This window comes from Orcinus orca, chromosome 3 (genome assembly GCF_937001465.1).
Source record: "Orcinus orca chromosome 3, mOrcOrc1.1, whole genome shotgun sequence".
In the NCBI taxonomy this organism is placed as follows: Eukaryota; Metazoa; Chordata; class Mammalia; order Artiodactyla; family Delphinidae; genus Orcinus; species Orcinus orca.
This window is the reverse complement of record NC_064561.1, coordinates 24,079,199-24,098,568: the sequence shown is the minus strand read 5'-3', so window position 1 is coordinate 24,098,568 and position 19,370 is coordinate 24,079,199. Positions and strand designations below refer to the sequence as shown.

General features: G+C 49.2%; 1 protein-coding gene across 2 annotated transcripts in view; it reads left to right on the top strand.

Moving 5' to 3' along the window:
- Positions 1 to 473: 473 nt before the first annotated feature.
- HRH2 (histamine receptor H2) overlaps positions 474 to 19,370 on the top strand; it is a 48,463-nt gene continuing 29,566 nt past the window's right edge. For both annotated transcript variants that reach the window (XR_007476269.1, XM_033432104.2), the window contains exons 1-2: positions 474 to 835; positions 7,068 to 7,108. The gene's annotated coding sequence lies outside the window, so the exon portion shown is untranslated. The remainder of the gene's footprint in view (positions 836 to 7,067; positions 7,109 to 19,370) is intronic.

Genomic DNA, 19,370 nt, shown 5'->3' with positions numbered 1-19,370 from the left:
CTCTCCATCTATCCCTTCAACCTAGAGCAAATACACTCTGGGGGTTTCTGAAGCTCCAATGATTTTTTTTTTTTTTTAATTAATAACCCCTGAACTGATTTCTCTGTGCCTTAAGCCTCGGGCCCTCTGTCTTTCCAGACTTCAGATCCCAGAATTATCCAGACTTTTCCCTTGAAACTAGTTCTTTCTCCCTCTTCTAGCTTGATTCCAGGTGGCTAGGAGCTGGGCACCCAAGGGTAGGGGTGCCACCTGATCCCGTGGGTCTAGCCCTCCCGGGGCAGGCCCTCCAGCTATGGGCAGAAGCCAGCGCTGGGCCACAGAGGGAAGTCCCCTTCCACTCAGCCGGTTACTGCACAGCTGGAAGCTGGCTCCCAGGCCAGGCAGTGGGGGGAGTGCGGGGAGTGGGCGGGAGGGAGGGGGGGAAAAGCCAGAGAAATAGGGGGCAGCCTGACAGAAAGAAAGGCAGAGGGAAAGTGTCAGAGCCAGAGAGAGAAGGAAAAAAGGTCCAGGAGAAAGGAAAAGAGAGGATGTGGGAGAGCGTGCGGGGAGGAAGAAAAGCCAAGGAAGAGAGTATGTGAGTGTGTGTGCGCCGCGCGCACGGAGTGGGAGAAAGAGAGGAGAGAGGAGGAGAGAAAGAGACTTGGAGAGGGAAGGAAGGGAAGGAGCGGTTGGAAGCCAGGAGGAGCGAGCTGGAGGCGGAGACGAGGAAGTGGGGGCGAGGCGCAGGGCGCGGGCGGGGCGCACCGCCAGCTCCATCCCTGGCCGGAGCGCAGCCGGCGCGGGCGCTGGACGGAGGCGAGCCGGAGCGGAGCCACTTCAGCGGCAGCAGCTCCAGGTAGCGCCGCCGCCGCCTCCCCGCGGGGCCTGAGCTCGGGGTGGGGTCCCCTGGCGGGGGCTGGTGAGGAAGGGGGGCCGCCTCGGGCGGCTGCTCCCGGTTCCCCGCCGCCGTCTTGACTCTGACCCCGCGTTCGAACCCCGGCCCCTCCGCGCGCCCTGACTGTGCCTGACCTTGGGAAAGTCGCTCCGCTGGCGAGCCTCAGTTACCTTCTGTGACTCGCGGGGCCGGGGGCGGGGGGTGGCGCCCTGGGACGCCTTGCGAGCGCGGGATGCAACCCTGGTCGGCCTGCGGCAGTGACTCTGGGCGCGGGGTCGGGTGGATGTGCGCTCAAACCCCCTTGGGGGTGGATTTGGAAAATCCACTTTCGCCGAAATAGCCCCTGTTTTGTTCCCGGGTCTGGGCGCTGGCGTGTTCTCGGGGCCATGTGTCTGTGGGCACAGGGCACGACTTTCTGCTTAAGGAAAGCAGGTAGGGCGCAGGGGGTGGGCGGGGAGGAGACCCCTAGCTCCTCAGGCAGCCTTCGTCCTCCTGGATGCTCGATGCCCCGGGGGGCTGGAGCTCCCAGGATGAGCCAGGCAAGTGGCCTCGGCTTAGCGGCTTGGAAATCCAATTGTGCCTCTTAAGTAGTACAGCTGACCTTGAGCGTGGGAGCCTCAGTTTCCTCCCCCATGAAAAGGACCATGTTAACGCCGCCTTTGGTTGTGAGGGTAAGGAGGTGGGGCGGGGGGGAAGTACCTGCGGGTTGTGGTATTCCCCAGTGGCAGCTGTCATATCCTAACTCGCGTGGCCAGAGTCCTGGCGATGGTTGCCTCCTGGGAACTCATTTGTACGTGCCAGGTCCTCTCTGGTCTCCTTTGCCAGAGATGGTTAGTGGTCCAGCTGGGCATGAAGCCGGGCCCAGAGAATGGGGGGCTGTGGTGTCAGGGGTCCCACTCCCCAACTCAGACGTACATCTTGGTGGTTCTTTTAGACATGAGATCTTTGAGATGACAGCTTATGTCCAGTAAAGCCTCCTGGCTGAATCTCTCCAAGCCTCAGTTTCTTTATTTGTGATAGAAAGTTATGAATTCCTCTCTATTCATGAGTTTCCTGTTGCTGGAGGTTATGAAAGGCAATTAGTAAATTAGATTTATTGACATCTCTAGCTTGAGATATGAGGAGATTGAATAGAATGAGAAAAGAACACTTCTCTTGCACCTGCCCCGTGAAGGTCTGGTACTCAAAGCATTATGTATACAGTATTGGCTTTAGTCATCACGATAATCATGGAAGCCAGCGCCATTCAACCCCAATTTACAGATAAGAAAATCAAGGCTCACAGGGTCTGTGATTTCCACAGGGTCACACTGGTGGGATGTGCCTGCCCTGGGATTGGCCCCAGTTCTGCCTGACTATAGAGTGCTTCTCATAGGGCCAAACCACCCCCAAAATATGACTGTGAATGGTGTTCCTGGCACCTGGTTAGTTGGTTTCTTGTTAAACATGTAATAGGAAGAGCTGCTACATAATCACTGGAGAAAGTGGGTCTGAAGGCTGGCAGTGGGGTGGGGGGTGCCTTTGCCAGGTGATTTCTCTCGGGGTCTGGAAGCAAGGAAGGTCACGACTCAACACCACATAGGAAGCAGACACCAGGCTGACTCACTCCAGCCCACCAACTTCTCTTCCTTCCTCTACCACCTTGTCCCAGTTCACCTCACTTCAATTAACCTTAGCCTAGACTTCTCTGGGCTGCAAGAACAATTTCTGCATCCTCCCCTGATGACTAATGCAACTGACCCTACCAGCTGATGTGTCCAACGAGAAAAGAAGGCCAGCTGATGTCCGTCTCCACTAAGGCCCCCAGAGAAAGGGAAACAGGATTAAGTCCCAATCCCAAGGATTTAGCTCAGCTTAGGGAGAAAGTCTCTGGTGATGGGAAAATGGACTCCTTGCTATGGGAAAATGGGTGTCCCAGCAGGCTGGAGAGGTTCCTTTGCCAAAAATGTTTTAAGAGAAGAGGAGGACATCCAAACAAAAGGATGGAAATATGGACAAAGGCTCTTTCAATTGGAAAGATATTCATCAACAATCAGAGAGCACCTAAATGTCTGATAGTAGGAGATAAATTAAATAAACTATGGGACAGCCATGTGGCTACTAAAAATGGACAGTTCTTTTTTTTAATGATAAATTTTATGTTATGTCTATTTTACTACAATATTAAAATAAAAAACAAACTTGAATGGTCACCCATCTCAGGCTAAAAGCCTAAATTCATTTTTTTTTTAAATTATAGTTGATTTACAATGTTGTGTTAATTTCTGCCATACGGCAAAGTGATTCAGTTATACATATACATATATATGCATTCTTTTGTTAATATTCTTTTCCATTATGGTTTATCACAGGCTATTGAATATAGTTCTCTGTGCTATACAATAGGACCTTGTTGCTTTTCCGTTCTATATATAACAGCTTACATCTACTAACCCCAACTTCCCACTCCATCCCTCCCCCAACCCTCTCCCCCTTGGCCACCACCAGTCTCTTCTCTAAGAAAGAATGGACAGTTCTTAGTGGATGGGGACACGCTTATGCTTATGCATATGCGTATACATGGCATAGTCACAAGTTGGTGACAAGCACATAAAAAAGACTGGAAGGAGATAAGCCAAATGGTGTTAACAGTGTTTGCCAGGGGGAGATTTATGCTTTCTTTATAATTTTTGAACTTTCCAGATTTTATGCAATGAACATATACTATAATAATTAGCAGACATAGAACTGTCTGGCTTCTAATGACAATATACCCCACCCTCTCCCACCTCCTCCTGGCCAACACCCAGGACAGGGCTGGCGCATGGTTGCTTGATAAGGACACCTCTGTGTTGAGGTCTGGCAGGCACCTTAGGAGGAAGAAGGAATACTAAAATTTTAATACCACTAATATCTGGCATTGGTTATGTTCTTACTGTGTGCTCGTGATAACCCTATGAGGCAGGTACTCTCAATAGCCCATTTTACAGAGAAGAAACCAAGATTCAGATACCTTCAGCCACTTGCCTAGTGTCACACAGGATTCAAGCCCAGGCCATCTAAATTCAGAGTCTGCATTCCTAGCCAGAGTCAGGAAGTGTCAACAGACTCCATTGGCTGACATTTTAGTACCTATTACAGAAACCCTGGGGGACGCAATGCATCTCTGCACTTTATAGGTAAAGAAATGGCTCAGGGAATTCCCTGGTGGTCCGGTGGTTAAGACTCGGCACTTTCACTGTGGGCCCCGGGTTCGATCCCTGGTCATGGAACTAAAATAATAAATAAATAAAGATGGCAGCATCAACAACAATGTTCATAACAGCACTATTTACAATAGCCAAGACATGGAAGCAACCTAAATGTCCATCAACAGATGAATGGATAAAGAAGATGTGGTACATACATACAGTGGAATACCTACTCAGCCATGAAAAAAAAAAAAAAATATATATATATATATATTTATATATCTCTCCTAATGGTTCTGTTTCTCTTCTCTGAAGAACTCTGACTTATACTTAGCATGTCAGAAATGGAACTCCTGTCCTTCCCCGAAGTCTGACCTACCTGCTCTCTTATTCATCTCAATTCATTGGCAACTCCATCCTTTTGGTTGCCCAGACTGAAAATCCCAGAGCCGTCCTTTTCTTTTGTATTTATTTAAAAAAATTTTAATCAATTTTTTAAGTTGTTGCAGTGTTGTGTTGGTTTCGGGTGCGCAGCAAAGTGATTCAGATACCTATATGTACATGTGTTCTTTTTCAGATTCTTTTCCATTGTGGGTTGTTACGTGATATTGAGTATGGTTCCTGGAGCCATCCTTAAAAGTTCTCTTTTTCTCATATATCACATGCAATGCATCATCAAATACCATTGGCTTTATCTTAAAAATATGTCCAAACTTACAGACTGGGAGAAAATATTTGCAAATGATGCAGCTGACAAGGACTTAATTTCCAAAATATACAAACAGCTCATACAACTCAATAACAAAAAAACAACCTGGACTTCCCTGGTGACTCAGTGGTTAAGAATCTGCCTGCCAATGCAGGGGACGTGGGTTTTATCTGGTCTGGGAACATCCCACATGCCATGGAGCAACTAAGCCCGTGCACCACAACTACTGAGCCTGCGCTCTAGAGCTCGTGAGCCACAACTACTGAGCCCGCGTGCCACAACTACTGAAGCCCGCGCACCTAGGGCCCATGCTCCACAACAAGAGAAACCACCACAATGAGAAGCCCATACACTGCAATGAAGAGTAGCCCCTGCTCGCCACAACTAGAGAAAGCCCACATGCAGCAACGAAGACCCAAAGCAGCCAAAAATAAATAATAAATTTATTTAAAAAAAATCCAGTCAAAAAATGGGCAGAAGACCTAAATAGACATTTCTACAAAGAAGACATACAGATGGCCAATAGGCATATGAAAAGTTGCTCAACATCACTAATTGCTAGAGAAATGCAAGTCAAAACTACAGTGAGGTACCACCTCACACCAGTCAGAATGGCCATCATTAAAAAGTCCACAAATAACAAAGGCTGGAGAGGGTGTGGAGAAAAGGGAGCCCTCCTACACTGTTGGTGGGAATGTAACTTGATACAGCCACTATGGAGAACAGTATGGAGGTTCCTCAAAAAACTAAAAATAGAGTTGCCATATGATCCTGCAATCCCATTTCTGGGCATATATCTGGAGAAAACTATAATTCGAAAAGATACATTCACCCCAATGTTCATTGCACTATTTATAATTAGCCAACCTAAATGTCCATCGACAGATGAATGGATAAAGAAGATGTGGTACATATATACAATGGAATACTACTCAGCCATAAAAAAGAACAAAATAATGCCATTTGCAGCAACATGGATGCAACTAGAGATTATCATACTAAGTGAAGTAAGGCAGACAGAGAAAGACAAATACCACACGATATCACTTACATGTGGAATCTAAAATATGTCACCAATGAATGTACCTACGAAAAAGAAACAGACTCACAGACATAGGGGACAGACTTGTGGTTGCTGGGGGCGTGGGGAGAGGATGGAGTGAGAGTTCAGGGCTAGCAGATGCAAACTATTGTATATAGAATGGCTAAACAACAAGGTCCTACTGTATAGCACAGGGAACTACATTCAATATCTTGTGATAAACCATAATGGAAAAGAATATGAAAAAGAATGTATGTGTATGTATAACCGAATCACTTTGCTGTACAGTAGAAATTAACACAACATTGTAAATCGACTATACTTCAATTAGAAAACATTTTTGAAATGTCAAAAAAAAACAAAAAGATCCTACAAGCCGCATGGCATGGCCAAAAAAAAGAAAAAAATAATTAAATTATTTTTTTTTTGTTTTAAAGAAAAGAAATGGCACAGCAGTGACCTCCAAAGTGCCAGGCTTTGTGCTGGATGCTGGGGACCCAAAGGTACATGAGGTGCCCTCCCTACACGGGTGTGGGGAAGAGTGGTGTGTAAACAGTGTCCTCAGGGCTTTCATGCAGGTGGGGTTGTTTAGGAAACTGTGGGACCTCAGAGGACAAAGGGTGAAGGCTCCCCAGACAAGATGATATCTGAAATGCTTCTGAAAGGATAAGCAGGAATCCACCAGGTGAGTAAGAGAGGTTAGAACACTGATTTTCAACGCGGCACAGTTTGGTCCCCAGGGACATTTGTCAATGTCTGGAGCTATTTTTGATTGTTACAACTGGGGTGGGGGGCTGTGCCGTCATCTAGTGTGTAGAGGGCAGGTGTGCTGCTAAACATCCCACAATGCCGCCGTGACAGAGAATTAACCTGTCCAAAATGTCAACCACGCTGAGTGGAGAAACCCTGGCTCAGAAGAGAAGGGCCTTCCTGAACCATGGATAGTTACTAAGTGCCTCCTTTGAGCCTGTGATTGCATTACTGGCTGTCTGGCCTCCCTGCTGCCCCTCTCTCCCCACCACCAACCAGAGTGGTCTCTTATTTTAAAACATAAAAGCTGTAGAGAGATATAAATCGCATGCCAGAAAGTTCACCCCCTTAAATTATACAAGTCAGTTGCTTTGGGTATATTCACAGAACTGTACAACCATTACTGCTCTCTAATTCCAGAACGTTTTCATCACCCCAAAAAGAAACTTTGTAAACATTGGCCGTCACTCCCTATCCACCCCTGCTCCCACCCAACCACTGATCTACTTTCTCTCTTTGTAGAGGTGCCTGTTCTGGACATTTCATACCAACGGAATCATACGGTATGTGGCCTTCTGTGTCTGGCTTATTTTGCTTAGCATGATGTCCTCAAGGTCCATCTATGTTGTAGCGTGTGTCAGTACTTCATTGTGTTTTTATGGCCCAAATGATATTCCATTGTATAGATACACCGCATTTTATTTATCCATTCATCAGTTGATGGCTGTTTGGGTTGTTTCCACTTTTTTGGCTACTATGAATAATGTCGCTCTGAACATTTGTGTACAGGTTTTTGTCAGGACATACATTTTCATTTCTTTGGGGTACATACCTAAAAGGAGAATTATTAAGTCATATGATAACGCTATGTTTAATCCTTTGAGGAACTGTCAGAGTGTTTTCCAAAGCAGGGTTCCCATTTTACATTCCCACCAGCAGTGTCTGAGGTTTCCAGTTTCTCCACACCCTCACCGATGCTTACGACCTGATGTTTGGATTCTAGCCATCCTAGTGGGTGTGAAGCGATATCATTGTGGTTTTGATTTGCATTCCCCCGATGGATTATGAATTTGAACATCTTTTCGGGCGCTTATTGGCCATTTGTGTATCTTGTTTGCAGCACTGTCTATTCAGATCAGAATCATCTTTTGAAAGTTGGTTGCGTCCTTCCCTTACTTAGTCTGAAATGCAAACCCCATTAAGGTGTACAGGCCCTACAGGACTGGGCCTTTTCCCCACCTTCTACTGCATCTCCCCTCACTCACTCTGCTCTGGCCACACTGGCCTCGAAGCAGCAAGCTGGTCCCCATGCAAGACCTTTGCACGGTTGGTCGAAAGGTTGGTTGTTTCCTCTGCCCAGGTCATCATTTGCATAGCAGCTCTGGGGTCAGCCTCAGAAAGGGCTTCACTGTTCTTTCAAGGGGCTCCCTCCACCCCTAGGCCTTTTCTAGCACATCTCAAGGTTTCTTTTGATCGTTCTTTTTACTATCTGGTAAGATCCAGAGGAACTGGCCTCCCGTGTGACCCTGGGCAAGAGTATGCCCCTCTCTGGGTCCCAGATGCCCCCTCTGAAAACCAGAGGGGGCCGTATTGGCTGATCTCGTAGGGCCTTCTCAGCTCTGCCCTTCTTTGACGCTGGCTTCCCTGTGGCAGTGCTGCCAGGAGGGCACAGGCTTGGCGCCGTGGCAGTGAGAGAGGGCTGTCTGGAGCCAAGTTGGTCACGGATCGGAACGGAGCAGGTGGCGTGACAGATTATCGCCAGCCCCGTGGGGACAGTCTCTAGGAGCATGTGGCAGCCTGGACCTGGTGCCCAGCCTCCTGGAACAGCAGGAAGAATTGTCAACAGCTCCAACAAGGTCTCCAGCTTGGCCACTTTCAGCTCTGGAGTCACCCACTTTTCCCGTGAGAATAATCTTCTAACTTCCAAACCCTCTCTGAGCACTAGAGCCATTCGGTCCCGGGGGCCTGCTTGTGCCTAGTCCTGGGCAGTGTGACACAGAGATGGATGAATGTGACACCTGCCAAAAGATTCCGGTGTAGTGGGGAAGGCAGACGTGTAACCCACGGTGGGACAGATGCAGCCCGGAAGCCATGAGCAAACCTCAGGGACTCCATTACCCACTGCCCTGGGGGGAATCAGGGGAGGATTCACAGAGCTGGATGTTCGGGTGGAATGGAGCGCGGCAGGTAGACAGAGGGTGTCCGGGTACTAAAGGTGGAGAAAGAGGTGTGCGGAGACACAGCTGCGAACCCTCCAGGTGCGCTCAGGGCATTCAGAACAATTAGGTTTCGCCTGAGGCGCCAGGGACCGTGGAAGGAGGTAATGGAGGATTCGATTTGCCAGGGCCCTGATCATGAAAAGCCTGCAATGCCGAGCTGAAGAGTTTGGACTTTGCCCTGTAGGCTGCAGGAGTCACGCAGAGATTTTAGGCTGAGGATAGAGGCGATCAGGTTGCACTTTTGAAAATGCCCTTTCTTCAGACAGCAAGGAGGCAGGTGGGGCTGAGGAGAGAGCTGGAGGCCAGGCACCTAATCGGGATGGCCTTGCTCTTGTCCAGGTGAGCAGGGGTAAAGGCTGAAATGCTGCAGCTGGAGAGAAGACAGCAGATCCAAAAGCTGTTTGGGAGGTAAAAGCATGGGAAGGAGATGGGAGAGTCTAAATAATGCATGACACGGGAAGAGCTGATGCCAGCCTCCCAGGGTCCCAGCTATGAGGAAGGAGGCGCGGGCGCTGCAGGAGCTGGTGCCTGAGTGTGGCATTTTCCGGGTGGCTGAGAGACAGGATAGAGGCCTCGGGAGAGGGTGATCCAGACCCAGGGGTCAGGATGTACAAAGGCACGGAGGTGTGAGAATGTCGAGAGTTAAGGAAAGGGTGAGGCTTTCTGGTTGACTGGAGCACAGAGGGTGTGATAGGAGGGGAGGGGAAACTGAGGCGGGGGAGGGCAGAAGGGGCAGAGACTCTGGCATCGGGAGGCTGTTAGATGCCGGAGCAGAAGTCCCGGCTACAGCACTATTAAACCATCACTTCCAGACGCAGAGCGCTCACTACCCCTGAGAGAGCCCATTGCTAGTGTTAGTCACCCCTCTCCTGGACTCCTTAGCAGACTTCCAGGGCAGAGATGGGTAAATGTCAGCCTGATCTTCAACCAGGAAGAAGGCAGACGCCGCCCCCCGAACAACTGACCAATGAATTTGGTCTAGGGCAGAATTCTCAAAGGCATAATGAAAGGTGGGAGGGTGGTTAGAGAAGCAAGGAAATCCTGGGGTCTGACCTTGCTCTGCGAGAATGCCGGGAGCGTGCCAAGATCATAGGCGGTAGCTGGTGGAGGACATGCGCAGGGAACTCTAAGATATTTTGTTTTTTAAAAAAGAGCCAACATTTAAAAATGAGGTTTCATTGAAAAGTTTGGATATTTTATTTTAAAGCCAGAAGAATTCACGTAAAAGCCGATTTCCAGCTTCTCTTGCAGAATGTGGTGATGGGGGGGCGCTGGGCCCATAATGATCACAGTGTCCACCCCTCTGGCCCAGGCATGCATCCTCTCTCTGGGTCACCAGGCCCGCACCCACACAGTCCCACAGAGGGTGCAGACAGTTCACACACAGCCCGCCTGGGTCAGGAGGCCTTTGGATCTGGGAGGCAGAAGCCGCCTCCTAACTTTCTCTTCCTTAGTGCCTTTCCCTTGCCCTGCATTCCCTCAACGGGGCCTAGGAGCATCCTTCTCAGGGGAGGCTCCATGGTAAAAATAGGGCTGGGTGGGGGTGGGGGGCAGCAGAGAGAGGGTTCTAGGACCTTATTTGACTTTTTGGAAGCCCTGCAATCCATCGCGCCTGTCAGTCACAGCACACGCCCGTGAGCTCAGTCAAGTCCACAGTAAGACCCCAGCTGACTTCATTTGCCCCTGATTCATTCCCAGCACAGATTCCTTTGTTTAAGCAGCACCCTGTCCCCATTTGGGGAAATACTGCCTTTTTCGAAAGGTTTATTAGATAATTAGGCCTTTTTCTTTTCACTTTATGATTAAATAAAACACTGATACGGTTCAGAAGTGCAACATACAAAGGCGCGTGGTGTACAATATACAAAAGCCCCCTCCACCCTGGCCCTGTCTGCCCTGCCCAAAGGAGGGGGTCAATTTTGCTATTTTGTTGTGATGTAGCTTTTCAGATTTTCTTTATCCGAAAACATATACACTTCATATATAAACACATGTCTATGTACATATGTATTCTCACCTTCGACATAAGGGGAGCACACAATTTTGCATCTTCGTGTTGATTTTTTTTTTTTTTTTTTTTTGCGGTACACGGACCTCTCACTGTTGTGGTCTCTCCCGTTGCGGAGCACAGGCTCCGGACGCGCAGGCTCAGCGGCCATGGCTCACGGGCCCAGCCGCTCCGTGGCACGTGGGATCCTCCCGGACTGGGGCACGAACCTGTGTCCCCTGCATCAGCAGGCGGACTCTCAACCACTGCGCCACCAGGGAAGCCCCCTTCATGTTGATTTTTAGTCCCTGTAGAATTCATTCTTAGTGTAGAAGATTTTGAATAAGGAGATGTAGAAGAAAACAGTAACAAATCATTGTACTACCATCCAAAGAAAACCACTATTACCATTCAGCCTACCCTTCTACACATATTTTTTTTTTTTTTTTTTTTTTTTTTTGCGGTACGTGGGCCTCTCACTGTTGTGGCCTCTCCCACTGCAGAGCACAGGCTCCGGACGCACGGGCTCAGCGACCATGGCTCACGGGCCCAGCTGCTCCGCGGCATGTGGGATCTTCCCGGACCGGGGCACGAACCCGTGTCGCCTGCATCGGCAGGCGGACTCTCAACCACTACGCCACCAGGGAAGCCCTACACATAAATTTTATTTGTTGTGTTTCTCCCCTGCAGGTTAACAGGGTAGGCGTAGTTACAGTCACCCTCTATATACAATCTGAATCCTGCTGTTTTATTACTTAAATATAAGCACTTTCCCTTATTTCATAGTTTCCAAAATGTGTTAGCAACAGCTCTAGTAATTCCATTACGGCATCATTTACTCAACTGTTCTTCTAGTTTTGACCGTGTAAAAGTCATTTGCAGTATTCACCTATCGTAAATAATAGCGAAACCTACAGTTTTGTATGTCTTTGGAGCTGTGTTGCGTGAGCACCTTCAGAAAGCCTGGCATCTGGAGCAGAAGCTGAGTAGCCATGAGTTGGTCCCCCAGGGCTGGTGGCTGGGGGGCTGGGAAAGCATAGCTGAGGGAGGGGATGTGGGTGAGGTCCTGGAAGGGGAAGGGACAAGGAGGCCAGTGGGCAGCTGCAGGAAGGCGGGTTCTGGGCCCAACATTGTGCTGAGTGCTTGTACATCCATAGAGTGTTCACACCCACTGAGGGCTTGGGAAGCGCTGGGGCTTCACACACATTTGCCCAGTTACTCCTCACAACAGTCAGATAATGTGAGGATTATTGATATTTCCATTCTGCCAGGTGAGGAACCTGAGGTGGGAAGAATGCAAGCCGCTGTTCCCTACGGCTGCAGAGAGAAGCAATGCGGCCAGAATAGGACCCGGGTAGCTGGTTCTAGGAGCACCTTGCTCTTAACCCCCACAAGCCTCTCGACACCCTTGTGTAGTTGGGATTATTATCCCCACTGCTCAGGAAGAAAAACTGAGGCTCAAGGCAGAGCCACCCAGCGAACAGTACCTCCCTGGCAAGTAGCAGAGCTGGGATTTGAAACCGCAGCAGCTGCTGGAAAAGACCTGATTTTCATCAGGGTCCTGGAGGCTGAGATGGGGGTGGGGTGAGGGGTGCACTGGGAGGAGAAGCCTTCTGCCCCGAACTCAGACTCCGGGAGCCGCCCCTGTACTCAGACTCTTCCAGATGAAGATGTGTTTGCTTGGGTGCCTTCTCTCACAGGAGAGGAGGACTCAAGAAGAGCAGAGAATGGCCATGGGGAGGGGAGGGACATTTACTGAGGAGCCATCGCGCCTCTAGCGCCATCCCCTTACCTTCACATTTCATCTTCCCAGCATCACATGCTGTGGTTTTATGCCCATTTACAGGTGGGAAAACTGAGCCTCCGACTGGTTCCGGGTTCCTTTCCACTACACGGTGTTATCTTCCTGGCATGAGCAAAATACTCCCTTAAATGTGGGGCAGGCAGTCTTGGGGGTCCTGAAGTGGACTTGGGTGGTCAGTGGCACAGATAACAACAGCCATCCAATCATACAGTGAACTGGGTTTTGCTTTTCGGTTCTCCTTTAGACTTTCCTGTTTGTGTCAAAGAAAGTTATCAGTTAGGTGCTAATCTGTCTTTAATACCTTATAGCACAGCCTTTCTAATTAGGAGAGGGTTAGGCGGGCTTTTCAGGCAGCAGTAGCTACACGGAATTTAACAGGATCGTCTGTGTTTCCACTGCCTTTATTTTCAGGGTAATCTATTTGAGGGAAAGTGATTCTGGTGGTTACTGTAACGATAAAACAATTCCGTTTGCAATTAATTCCATCACTTTAAAGAAAAATGTTAAGTACAAAATAGAACTGTGGGTTTGGCAAAAATCATGGACTTGGTACCTGAACGCATGAGGTTTGGGAAACACAGGAGGCTTAGGACAGGGTACACTGTTGGCAATTGGAAACTCAGAGGGCTCTTCCCGCCTCTGACCGGCTGTGTGGCCTCGGCCCAGGCATTCGGCCTCTCTGTGGCATCTTTGCCAAGTGGAGTAATAGTGACTCTGCCCTGGCGGTTCCACAGAGTTCTCCGGCAGGACTCAGGATGAGGTAATGAGCCTGTGGAGGGGCCATGGAAAGTGGGGGAGGGCAAAGAGGATTACATAAGATAACCAGTGTGTGTGAATGTTCCTGGCAAGCGTTAGCTGTTTGCTGTGGATATCTTTAAGGTGACCCAGCCGGCTTCAGGACTTTTGCCTTGTAAGAGCAAGCTGTACCCTGCTGGAAGGGCAACACCTTTCTGGAGTGAGTTTGGGGGAAAGAAGAACAGAGAGAAAGGAAGCTATGATGTTGCCGGGGGCGGTTCTGGTGCCCAGCTCTGCTGCCGCCGCTGGTGGTGATGGAGGTGGTGGTGGTGATGATGGTAGTGATTTTGGTGAGGGCAATACTGGCAGTGACAATGGCAATGGTGTGTCCAGTTGGAGGGCCTGAGGGCTTTTGTATCCATAGAGAAGCAACAACTCAGGAGCTCTGTGGGGCTGCCCGGAAGAAGGGACCTAGATGTGTTCTCTGGGCCTTCAGAGCTTTTCAGGAGCCTACAAAAATGTCTGCAAACTCACACACACACACACACACACACACACACACACACACACGTACACACACAAATACCAGATCTAAAAGACAAAAAAGACCCCACAAAATTTCAAGTAATAATTGTTTAATTGGAAATTTATGACAGCTAGTCAGTGTCAGCTCATTATACTGAACAGCTAAATATGAATCCTATTTTCTATGGAATGTGTCCTAAGGATATTACAATGCATTTATTATGCAGTATAGGGTATGCCTCCAGAAAAACGAATACGTAGGGCTCTATAAGGTTTTTAAATGGCCATGACTGAGTGGCAAATAACTTGTAAGATAGTAAGCCCCCCATCGTTGGAAGTATGCAAGGCAATCAGGGATGACTGCCTCTCTGGGATGCTATAGAAGGGGTTCCTGAACACCAGATGACCACTGAGTTTTGTTTCTACCCAGAGCCCTCCTATTTTATTAGTTTGGGGGCTCCTGATTCCTTCTCTCCCACCCCCTCCAGACACACACACACACATCAAGTTGCTGGAGGAAACCTTTGAAATATTCTAAGCTTTTTTGCTGAGGAAACTGGGGGTACTAAACTAGTGGGAGGTAACATGGCAAGTCAGAGTCACACCAGGGACTCAAACTCAGGGTCCAAATTGCCAGCCCAGTGCCCTCTCCACCCCTCCCCTCCCCGCAGGGGAGTTTTGCCCCTGGGTGGCAGAGATTCAGACCCCCCTGCAAACATTGGCGATCCAGGGTCTCACCTCCCCCAGAAGAACCAAGGTAGAATTTTCATTTGGCCCTGTCCAACCCCTGCCCTGAAAAGTCCACCCCAGGTCTTTCCCACACTTGCCAGCCCACTGCTGGCTGTGGGCTTTGGCCAAGTTACAAAACAGCATAAACCTCAATTTCCTCATCTATAAAATGGAGATGAGTAATGGTGTCCATGTAAGAGGGTTGTTGCAGAGAGATTAAACTGGATAATATAAAATACTTAGAACATTGCCTACACTTTCCAAGCGCCCCATAAATACGATATTATATTATGATGGTTGTTTTCAGTATGCATCAGTCAATCCAATAAATATTAATTTATTTAATAAATTAAGAGCCCCCATTAAGTGCCTGTCCAGGAACAAAAAATTGATCGTGGGGCTTCCCTGGTGGCGCAGTGCTTGAGAGTCCGCCTGCCGATGCAGGGGACGCGGGTTCGTGCCCCGGTCCGGGAAGATCCCACATGCCGCGGAGCGGCTGGGCCCGTGAGCCATGGCCGCTGAGCCTGTGCGTCCGGAGCCTGTGCTCCGCAACGGGAGAGGCCACAACAGTGAGAGGCCCGCGTACCGCAAAAAAAAAAATTAAAAAATTGATCCTGGTCCTCACGATGCCTACATTCCACTTGGGAGAGAGATATAGGGAAGCAAGAAAAAAAGCCAAGAAAAGTTGTGCTCTGCAGAAATGGCAGGGATGTGATGGAAGGTCAAGGGAGCTGCTTTGGGGGTCAAGGAGGACCCCCTCCACAGAACTGATATTTGCTCCAAGGTGCCAACGTCCGCATCGGCAACAGATCACAGGCAGAGCCCCAAGGAGGAGAGCGCAGCATGTCCAAGGCACTGGGGCAGGGGCACTGTGGCCAGGTAGCCACTGAGTCCTGAGGGTAAGGTAGGAGGTCAGAGAGGTGGGGCACAGATCCCATGGGGCCTTGTGAGCCAGAGGGAGTGTGTAAAGGGACAGTGTGGGCGTGACAGAAGCAGGAGGGTGGTGCCGGGGACTGAAGGGAGTTGCAGGATGCCCGTCGGAAGCAAAAGTCCAGGCAAGAGATGGCGCTGGCTTGGACTAGGACCAGGACGGCAGCAACCAGGGAAAGTAGCCGCGTCCGAGACGTAGGTATTTCAGAGGCAGGATCCACTGGCTTGCCGATGGGTTGGATGCTGGGGATGAAGGAAAGACAGGAGTCCAGGACGATGCTTGAATATGTAGCCTGATCCCCTAGGTGGATGAAGGGGAGGCAGAGGCTAGACGAGAGACTCAGGGATCCTCCCTCAGTCCCAAGTTACGTGCACTTTGTGGCCACGATGTCCAGAATAGTCAAATCTAAGGAGCCAGAAAGCAGGTTGGTGGTTGCCAGGGACCAGGGAGAGAGAGTGATTGCTTAATGGCCGCGGAGTTTCCTTTTGGGGGTGATGAAAATGTTTTAAAAGCAAATAGAGATGGTAGTTACACAACGTTGTGAATGGACTGAATGCTACTGAATTGTACACTTTGATTTTACATTATGTGCCTTTCACCTAAATTGAAAAAAAAATATGAAGGAGAAATAAAGACTCTCTTAAACAAGCAGTGACCGAGGGAATTTGTTGTCACCAGATGCGGCTTCAGGTTCCCACATCAGCCATTGGCAGAAGCCAGGTAAATGGCCTGGGGTCTTTCACTGAAAGGAAAACACCACAAAAAGAACCGGTCGCACAAATAGTCAGCGAATGAACTGAATTAGATGCGTGTCTTGGAGGGGTGGTTGGCTTGGACACTCAGAGACTATGGAGTCAGTCAAAGCCCTGCCTGCCTCTTTACCAGCTGTGTGCCTTCGGACAAGTGACTTAACCTCTCTGAACCTGAGTTTCACCATCTGTCAAATGGGCATAATAAGAATCTCTGCCTCACAAAGATATTAAATTATCTGTGGGTGCTCAGTAAATGGAAAAGGTCAGTGTCCTGGCCTCTGGTCCAGGTCACCTTCCCCCTCACCGTGATGCTCGAGTGATGACATTCATCATAAGAAAATGTCTACTTTGATGCCACCATCCCTTTCTGGGCTGGTAGACACACATTGAAAGGGTGGGTGGGGCTCTTCAGTCACAGTTACAGAACCTGCCCCAAATTCCAGACAATATTTGAGTCTGTTCACCTCTCAGGTGGTGCAGAGGGGACCCCCACCCCCCCAGGAGGCTGCAGTGCTTGGGACAAGATGAGCTTGAGAACAGAAGTGAAAATGAAAACAATTCCTGGCTTCTGGCCCCTCGTGGCTCAGAAGAAATGAAAGAGTGGGACAAAAACTCAGACCACCAGCAGCCCAGGGCCTTTCTCTCTAATGAACAGCCTCAACCAGAAATCTGTTAACTGCCTTAAGAGGCTCTTACCAAAGGTCCAGCCCACTGTGGGGAAATAGTTAGAAATCTGCAACCGCAAAGATCAAAGACACCCTGGAATGGTATTGCAAAGGTGGAAGTATTTTCTGCTGCAAATGCCCGGGCACTCGAGCCGTCTCTTTGAAAAGCCCTAAGGGTGGTTTCTTTCTCTATGGGAAAAGTGAAATAGTAACAACTGAGAACAGGGATTCTGGAGTCAGACAGACTGGGGTTCAAATCCTGACTTTTCCACTTGGTGATGTTGAGACTTCGGGCAACTTAACTTTTCCGAGCCTGGGTTTCTGCATTTGTAAAATGAGGAAAAGTTCCCTTGCCACAGGATGTTGCAATAAAGCATAAGTGAGAGGATGTGCGGAGAGCCCCAGGCGTGTTATGAAGTAAGCGTCCTACAGATGTTAATGAGGGAGAGAGGCCTCATTGATTGATGGCTGACTGGGATCCAGAGATCTGGGGTCCCAGATGCTACCGGTTCCCTGGGCAACCTCGGGCCTGTTGATTGAACCTTCAGGGCTGCCTAGTGCCTTCAAAACTGAATCCAAACTCCTTAGCACGCCACCCACAGCCACAATTCCACCCCCACCCTGAGAATCAGCTGGAGACGTTGGCAGAGGCCAGATCATGCAGGGCCAGGCTTGGCAGGCACTGGCATCTTTATGCAGACAACAGGGGAAGCATTGGAGGGGCCTGGCCTGACCGGCCCAAGGCCTGCGCAGTGACTGGGGAGAGAGGTCCCTGAGGGTGATGAGCTTGGAGCGGTGGACTTACAATTAAGGGGCTCCTGACTGAGCAGACCGAGCGCCAGCCCTGGCCTGGAGCCCTGATCAACCAGGTCCCGCTCCTAAGCGCCCCCTGAGCACACAGCTGCCTTTCCTTTGCTGTTGTTCCCTCTACCCCGTGTGCCCTCCCTCTTCCCTTCTCCACCCGCCAAACCGTGTGGCCTGGATGTTAGTTTGGCAATAGGTGACATCTACCCCAGGTAAGAAGATTCAAAAGGTCCCAAAGGACATATGGTGAAAGAAGTCTTCCCCCCACTCTTTGCCCAGCCCCCATATCCCTCCCTGGAAGCAATCAGTCCCTTTGCACACGTGCCCTTCCTGGGCCAGTCTGTGTGTCAATGCATGACTGCACACACACGTTTTCCCCTTAGGCATGTCACACTCCACACATGTGGAATCCATCCCACATCAGCCCGAAAGCCTGCGACAGTCCTTTTTTTTTTAATTCTAATTTTTTTTATTTTTTATTTATTTTTTTTTTGGCGGTACGTGGGCCTCTCACTGCTGTGGCCTCTCCCGTTGCGGAGCACAGGCTCCGGACGTGCAGGCTCAGCGGCCATGGCTCACGGGCCCAGCCGCTCCGAGGCATGTGGGATCTTCCCGGATCGGGGCACGAACCCGTGTCCCTGCATCGGCAGGCAGACTCTCAACCACTGCGCCACCAGGGAAACCCTAATTTTTATTTATTTTTTATTGACGTATAGTTGATGCACAATATGATGTAAGTTACAGGTATACAATATAGTAATTCACAATTTTTTGATTAAACTCCATTTATAGTTATTATAAAATATTGGCTATATTCCCTGTGTTGTACAATATATCCTTGTAGCTTATTTTATACATAATAGTTTGTACCCCTTAATCCCCTACCCCCATATCACCCCTCCCCCCTTCCCTCTCCCTACTGGTAACCACTAGTTTGTTCTCTATAACTGAATCTGCTTCTTTTTGTGGAAAATAGTGTGGAGGTTTCTCAAAAAACTGTAAAAAGAACTACCATATGACCCAGCAATTCCACTCTTGGGTATATATCTGAAAACAACAAAAACACTAATTTGAAAAGACCCATGCACCCCAGTGTTCATAGCAGCACTATTTACAATAGCCAAGGTATGGAAGCAACCTAAGTGTCCATCAACAGGTGAATGGATAAAGAAGATGTGGTACATATATACAACGGAATAGTACTCAGCCATAGCGAAGAACGAAATCTTGCCATTTGCAGCAACGTGGATGGACTTGGAGGGCGTTATGCTACATGAAATAAGTCAGGCAGACAAAGACAAATACTGTATGATGTCACTTGTATGTGGAGTCTAAAAACTACAGCAAACCAGTGCAACAGTCCTTTTGATGACTGCACTGCATACTGTCACCACAGGCAATTTTACACCATTTCCAGGTCACACGACAAATTCCCAGGAGTGCAACTGCTGGGTCAGTAGTCTGTTTTTAACATTCATGGGGTTTTCCAGGCCCGATAAAACGTTGCCGTCTGCACACACATGTGCACACACACACATGCACACACACACACATGCACACAGCTGTCACCGGCCACCACCCACAGCATCAAACCTCCTTCCCCCAGTTCGCACAGCCTCTTGCTGCCCCCATCACGGGCCCTGCGACTCACCGCTAGGCTGTGTCTGAACCGCC